The following is an 8113-nucleotide window of genomic DNA, read 5'->3' as shown; positions in this document are numbered from 1 at the left end:
TAAACTGGGTGTCCTAGGGAAGGCTGAGTATCTCTCCTTGGAATTCACACATCCATGGGCGAGTGCTCTTCCGCTGAAACTAGGGCTGTTCAACGAGTCGAGCTACTCGAGCTCGACTCGTTTAACTCGACTCGTATGTTTAAACGAGCTGCTTATTTAGTTAAACGAGTCGAGCTCGAGTTGACGAGCCGACTCGTTTAATTAATCGAGTCGAGTTCGAGTTCATTTAAGTGAACTCGTTAAAGCTCAAATCAGATCGATTATTTAGTGAACCGGTTTTTTAAAACCGGTTCAGATGAGAAAGCGCCAAAGCGGGAAGAAGTTTAGGGTTTCCTCATTTCCTTTTTTCGTTTTCGTTCTCACTTCTCCCTCTCTTTTGAAGTTTTCGCTCTCTCCGACTCTCCCTCTCTCGCCTCTCTATCTCTCCGACTTTTCCTTCTCTTCTCTAGTTCTCCCGTTCAGGAGTCTCTGACGTCTGCAGGAGGAACCAGTCGTCCGCGGGCCGCGTCCATGGGCCACTTCAGCCTTCGAGGTCAGCCGGCTGCTCCGCCTTCGCCCTTCAGCTCAAGGTGAGCTCTTCCACTTCTCAATCTCCAGTTCTGTCACTCTAGTTCTTTCACCCAAAACCGTGAACAGGATCGGCTATTGTTGTAGTTGATTTTCTAGGGATTTCATCTGTTTTTTACCCCATTTCTTGTTGGATTCCTAACATAGTTGTGATCTAGTGTATAACAACTGATTTGAATGTTAACACATCGTCTCTAGTGCAGATTCAAGTTTAGAGGGCGTCCCTCGATCTTCCTCTCCGGTTCTCTTCGACGGAACCGACAGTCCGGCGGCGAGTGGGTCTTTGCTCCTCCGGTTGATTCCGTGAATTGGTAGGGCTCTCTCTCTCTCCCCCTCCCCCCCAGTTTTCTCTGCCGGTAAATCGGTGAATCTAAATCTTCTGCCGTTTGCTTCATTGCAAGTTCCAAAGAAAAAGAGTGATGCTATTGAATCTCCACGATTGAAGTCCCATGCTAGTACATCTATTCTAACATCCTCTCTAGTTCTAAAAATCTCGAGAGTCTAAACCGTTGGTTTTCACAGTCTTTGAGAAGTTTATTAAACACTGCTACTTCAATATGCTAGTCCTCTGCTCTTGTTTTTGGGTTTTCTATTTCGTCACTAATGTTCTGCTTTCCATTTTTTCCGTTGTAAGAATGAGAAACTATCGACTGTTTCGGTGCTTTTTTCTTTCTTTCTTTGTTTTTTTTTTTTTTTTGCTTGTCTTCGTTTTCTTTCCTAACATTATGGTCTGTGAATTTATTAGGTTATAGGTGTCATATATGATGTTTAGTTTGAGGTTTCTGTCATGTGCTGCCAATATTAGGCTTATGGGGAGGGGGCTTGTTTGCATAGTTCATCCGTGCTGGTTTTTTTTATGTTTCATCCATGCTAAGTGGCTGGTCCCAAACAACCACAGTTAATTTCTTCGTTGCTAACTCCCAATTTTTTCATTTCCTTTTAACAATGACTTCTCCATTTTTTATGATCTCATATACTGTTAAGTGTGAAGCAATAATTTTTGGAAACAATATTTGGCTTATTGAAGCTATTTGATTATCTATCATTATACTATTTTTACGCACCGTATTTACGTGCATTGAGTTAGAGCTGCTCTCGTTTCCCAGTTCGAGTTCCAGTAGTGGTTTCATGTATCATTCCTTTTCCTTTTTCAATTTAATTTTTTGTTTTTGTCCTTTCTCTCCAAGGGAAATATTCTGCATGTGGATGCAGGTTTTCCTTTACTATTGGAAGTGCCTTCGTGAGTAGTCTTAGTGAGCTTTTGCTTCATTTTCCTGTGAGCTCTCAGATGTTGGTTCATGTGCCAAGGACTACACGTCTAGCCGTTGCTTTATTTTGCTTGCAAATACTTATGGCCATGTTATTACATATGTTTTCTATTGGTTGGTTATGTCAAATTGCAGATGGTAATGTGGGATTCAGTGTATAATCCTACTTGTGCATAATACCCTGTAGGATCAAGTGCATTACTGTTAGATCTACTTCTCTTCAAGTTTAGATTCAGTTCAATTTAGTTCTAACTAACTTCTAGTGCATATCTCGAGCTCAAACTGAAAATAAACTCCATTGAACTGGAGTGAACCAGTTCTCACTAGAGATAGACCAGCCATGATTCAACTCTACTCTACTCTCCTTTAGTTGGATCGCAGTTCATTCACTTCAAGTTTAGTTTATTTCAGTTCATTGGTAAATTGAACTACTTTGATCAGGACTTTAAATTCACTTCATTTTGAACTGATTTTGAATGTTGAGTTCCAAATTGAATTTTCGATGGATGTGTGTTTGTATTAAACTTGATCCTATATTCATAAGTACAAATCCTGAAAATCTTGTATTTGGTAAAAAATTCCACTTTTGCGCCTCACATAAGACACTTTAGTAGGGGTAAACTTGTTGTTTCATTTCATGCATCCTATTTTCTGCATAAACTTACGATATATGATGCATACACGTAACTGTTTTGTTAGCATTTTCCTTGACTTTTTTTTTTCTCTTTTCCTTCTTGTTTTGTTAGCAGGATGCCTAAGGTAATTTTCCACTTCCCTAGTATGTTTAGTGTTATTTTCCATTCTGCTCTAATATAGTTTACTTTTGTTTTATATTCCTGCGCCTAAGGTTATTTTCCACTTCCCTAGCATGCTTTTTGCTCCTTTTCAGACCAGTTTGTCTGAAATCTTGTACTGGTTTTATTCATTTGCTTATTTTTCTAATATTTATGACCACATGGTTAAACTAATTTGCAGAGGTAGGCTTAAATCTCCTTGGTCTTGTAGAAGGAGAAAACGTGCTCTTTCACGTCAACAATGGGATAGTTTTTACTCTTCCGATGGAAAACTTCTTGATGGTGGAGTTAAGCTATTAAAGAAAGTTCGCAGTGGGGTGAGTTATTATTGTTGCATTCTTTCTTGTTTAAAGCTTAGAAAGATGACAACTTGTCAACATGTTGGTCGGATTTAGTGTTGTAACTTGTAAGTTCCTCTTGGATTGGCTTCTAATGCAAAATTCATCAGCCAAAATAATCAGTAAGCAATTTTTCTTTTTCTCCTGCAGGTACGGAGTTTCTCTCGTTTCTTAAGGGCTGAACAAACATGTTAATAGCAGGAAGATTATGTCATGGAAGATTATGTTATGTCATGGAATCTTAGAAGTGTAAACATTGGTTTTGTTAGAATATATATATATATATATATATATATATATATATATATATATATATATATATATATATATATATATATGATTATATGTATTCCATCACATAGTATTGTTTTGAATACATAAGCATGTACATGTGTAGATCTTTTGCATGTGTATTTTTATTTTTTTCCTCTGTATTTTTCTATTCTTTTCTTGTATGTTTGTTCCCTATTTTGTGCTGCCTTTGTATCAGCCGACTAGCCATTGGCTAGTTCCGACAACGAGCTGCTTTCATCTTACTTAATGTTTGTAAGTTCTATGGCATGGGTGCCTTTGTTTGGTGCCCTTCTTCAATGTAATTCTGTTTCCTTGAAGTGTGAGAATTCTAGTTTTAGATTGGTTGTCCAAAATTACTGTTTTGCACTTGTTAAGGCAGTCGGCCTGTTGATTTTATGATCTGTTGGGCCTGATTTACAGGGTTTGTAATGTACCCCAACTAGCATTTATCACGATGCTCCATGAAATGAATGTTTCAGCTATGTAGTAACTGGTAACAGCACTTGGATGTTTTAGGCGTTTCATGTTATTGTTCCATTTTTGTCTCATTCTCCTTGTGCTTTTTTTGAATCTCATTGCATGATTTGGTAAGTTGGCATAATTGCTAATTTCATGTATTATGACCTTCTAATCTGATTACCTTTTCAATAAAGGATTGTCAATATCAATAATAAGCTTTTTAATCTTAGGAGAGTAATTTGTTTTGGTTACAAGTTAAGCAATTACAGGATGTGGAGTCACCTGATGTGATTGTTCAATCTTGTAATTTTTGTTATAGGCTGTGCCCATGATTAATAATTGCAGGTTTAAACTTTAAAGGTCATTTACTTTCACAAATGGTCTTGAAAGTTCAGAAATTCCATCCTTTTTTTTTGGGTTCTAGCTCACGAGTTCGAGCCTTATCTAGCTCCAAAACTATGATATTGTCTCCAGTTGCATCTCTGAGTATGAGTGACTAGTCCTTTGCTTTGCTTCTCTATAATCAAGTCTTTATCAGTTTGCAGATGCTTCTTGTCTCCATTTTGTTTAAGTTGGGTTAGTGTAAAGTATAAACTATGTATTTCTCAGTTCTAAACAGAATTATGCTGTTGTATTTGACCCAGATTCATTTAAATTGGGTTAGTAAAAGAATGTATTGCTCAGTTCTAAACAGGATTGCACTATTGTATTTGTCCCAGATTGTGTTTGATATCAATCAATCAATAAGGCTTCCTTTCATGAAACAAGTGTAGCAAATTAAGACCATCTGAAATGTTTGATCTTGTGCCCTAAGGTGATAAATCACAGCAATCAGATACCAGTAGTAAACTCTTATTCTACTTTGATTCTTTCCAAAATTAGTTGCCAAGTGTAAACTACAGAAATGAGTAATATTAATCGAGCTCACGAGTTTGAGCCTTATCGAGCTTCACGTATTCGAGCCTAGTCGAGCTCGAGCTCGAGCTCAACAAGTAATGGATGCAAGTAAACGAGCTTAATCGAGCCAAGCTCGAGCTTGACCATTGACTATCGAGTCGAGTTCGAGCCAAGATAGTCAAGCTATAATCGAGTTCGAGTCGAGTCGAGCTCGTGTCTTATTTAGTCGAGCCGAGTTCGAGCTGATCGAGCTCGGGCTCGACTCGGCTCGTGTTCAGCCCTAGCTGCAACGGGAATGGATCAATATTGTTTCGGGCCACCACGGGGTTGTCTCCTGGCTGTCGGCCGCTCGTGGTGTGCTCATGCCTGTGTTTGCACCCACAGGAACTGTCAATTCACTAAAGTTAATGTAAATGAAAGAATGTGAATGAAATGAATGAGAATGATATGTTTATGAAAGAATGTGAATGAAAGAATGTGAATGAAATGAATGAGAATGATATGTTTATACATGAGTTGCATGTGAATTGTGAATGTGTCGTGATTTATGTAAGGGGTCTTCTTCACAAGTCATATGACTAAGTGTCCTACCACGACATGATAGTAATTTGTTTTCATAATCGCTATCTCTCGTATTTGAGCCCTACCTAAGAGGGTTAGGGATTTACCTAGCTTGTTGTCATACTACGAAGACTAAGCCTTCAATTGTTTCTCTTTTTCAGGTTTTGGCAGAACCGGGGCAGCATGTTGGTCAGATAGCTCTACTCACATCTTATTGGAGAGGTTTTGGGTCTTTTGTAGTGCCGGCGCATCATGCTTAAGTCTCTTTGATGTCATGTTTTTGTTAGACATCAAAGTTGTGGTTTGGGGCATTTTGTCATACATATTGATGTGATTTTTGTATGAACTGATATTGTTATATAAAATGAAAGTTTTCCCTATTGTTTTGAATTGCATAGCTCCTCCTTTTTTGAATTGTTTTGTCGTCGCACCTCAACGTTTTATGTTTGAAAAGAAAAAAAAAAAGAAAAATTATTTGAGGGTCAAAAGGGTTGGGGTGTGACACTAGTTGTTGTCCAATAGATTAGTGGTTTATTTTTCCAGCTGCTAAGCCCAAGTTTTAGGTGTTTAACAGGTTTTGATAGTATTAGGGGTTCCTAGAGTAGGTAAAGTAGCAACTCATGGTTTTGCCTATGTGTTAAGTAGTTGATATTCTTGCACAGTGTTTTAACTATTTATTTTGATTTGCTTATTTGTTTAACTATGTTTTTATTGTTTAAGTTTTTTTTGTGACTTGGCATTACACAGTGCATGGTGGACCATAGTTAATCTTGGCGCATGCACATCAAAGCCTCAAACACATGTTATATTGGTTTTAGGATTGTCTTGGTGTAAATTGTGCAGTGTTGGAACTTCTTTTGTGTGATCTCTTGTATTTGAGATTTTAATAATGTCCAAGTTGCTTTATTTGAATTCTGTAGACCTTATTCCCATTTCTTGTAGATGGACCAAACTTCTCATTACAGTGGGAGTGGAAAATTACAAGTAGTGTGTGATTCCTACTGATTCTTAATGAAAATACTTTTTTTAGAGTGCTCCACTATAGAGATGCATTACCTAACATAGTAAATGGTTAGGGGAAGATAGGTTTTGATAGAATTGTTAGTGTCCAACTAGTTACACTCAGTTCTAGATAGAGAATGGTAAATTAAGTAGATTTTCTATAACAAATTGATATGATTTCACCAACCTGGGTTATAGGTTTGAGAAAATGGTTATTCAATGATTTTTTAATCCTTGCATTGCATTGACTTGCAACCAGTGAGCAGCATTTTAAATCTCGATACTTGGTAAGCAAATGTCAACTTGTGTCATATTTTTTAAAAAAAAAAATGATATGTTGAGGTCATAATAGAAACATCAGTTGCTTGAAACTCCAACCATAATGCAATTTGCACTTGACACCCAAATTGTATCTCAAAATTTTATGCTAGGGCATTTGGTTGAGAGTCTTTCGAAACTTCTGAAAAAAATACACAAGTCCCTTTGTTTTTTTTTTTTTTAAGGAAAATTTTGTCACTAACTTTTAGGGAGTGTCTAGCAGATGAAACAGTTACATACTTTTTGATGAATTTGATTATAAAAATGGGTAAATTCAAGGAATTAAGTGTGTTCTTTGATCGATGAATCTGTTGCTTTTTATTCTCAGATTTATGGAACAATATGTCACTATTGTAGTTGTCAAACAACCCCTCAAGCCTGTTTGGCAGCAAAAATACTATGTAAGTGTTCCACATTTTTACCATGAATATTGGGGCAGATTTTTGGAATATTAGTTTTAGTATTCCATAAATCTACCAAATTCTTTGAGACAGATACATGAGACACTTACAAAGTGTTGTTGCTAACAAAGTGCCCCTTAAAATACCAGTTGTTCATTGCATCAATGGAAAACAATAAATAGGATTTCTATTGACAAGTCTAGTTTACCATTTCCTTTCAAATTTTTGTGTTTCTAGGTATTGAGGAGTACAAGTATCCTCTTTAGGTGCCTGTCATGGAATACTTTGATTTAGTTGTTATGCTCACGTGTAAAGGTCTCTATAGGAGGACACCATGCAAACTTTGCTAATAGAAACTTAACAAATTTAGTTGTGTTTGAATGAATGGGGAGAAATTCTGAGGTAGAATTTTATGACCGCTTTCCTTCACCTATTCCTTTGGGCGTTGCAGGAAGTAGTGCTTTCAACCACCGCCGATCGATTATATGCTTGAAAGAACTTAAAACTAATCAGAATCCAAATAAAAACTGTACATGATTAAAAACACACAAGGTAGACCAACTCAAATTTAGTTTCTGAAGATCGAGGGCATGTAACCAACCTTACACAAGATTGTAGAATTGACTAACAAGTAGAAACCTAAAAGGGATGTTCAACCTTCTCAAACCTTCGACTGGTAATTATTTTTTTATAACGAACAGGTATTGTCTTCAATTGGGGACTTCACTTTTTGTGGCAAGGGAATGGAACATTTGTCACAGAAAACACGTCTTATTAACAAAAAAAATAAAAACAAGTTTGTCAAAAATAAGGGAAAAAAAAATAAACTCTGGAATGAAAAACATGCATTATTTCGCGTTTTTTCTTCATTTGTTCACGTTTGTTCATGTTTTATTCATTTTTTTATTATTATATCTTTTTCACATTTTATTTTTAGTTTTTGAACTTTTTAAAACTTGCCGAGATTTATATAATATTTTCAACTTTGTCATAAGAAAACCTTTGCCATATGTGTGTGTGTGTGTGTGTGTGTGTGTGCATGGTTGGTGAGGCAGGATGGGCGACTTGGAAAATGATTTTGCTGTGATGTAAGGATCATGACTATTCTCACCAAAAGAGGTGCACCTAATTGCAAATGATCACACGAAAGATGGCCTTGAAGCCCATCCTAACTAAGGTAATGACATTTCTAATCATTTTCATTGTTAAGACAT

General features: G+C 36.5%; 1 long non-coding RNA gene across 1 annotated transcript; it reads left to right on the top strand.

Moving 5' to 3' along the window:
• The first annotated feature begins 384 nt into the window (after positions 1–384).
• Positions 385–3214, top strand: LOC116245629 (uncharacterized). Its single transcript, XR_004170558.1, has 4 exons — positions 385–569; positions 771–878; positions 2811–2946; positions 3118–3214. It is a non-coding gene; the product is annotated as an uncharacterized LOC116245629 (long non-coding RNA).
• The last annotated feature ends 4899 nt before the right edge of the window (positions 3215–8113 follow it).

Source organism: Nymphaea colorata, chromosome 1 (assembly GCF_008831285.2).
Source record: "Nymphaea colorata isolate Beijing-Zhang1983 chromosome 1, ASM883128v2, whole genome shotgun sequence".
Classification (NCBI taxonomy): domain Eukaryota; kingdom Viridiplantae; phylum Streptophyta; class Magnoliopsida; order Nymphaeales; family Nymphaeaceae; genus Nymphaea; species Nymphaea colorata.
The sequence above is the reverse complement of the archived record's forward strand: the minus strand, read 5'-3'. Positions and strand labels throughout refer to the sequence as shown.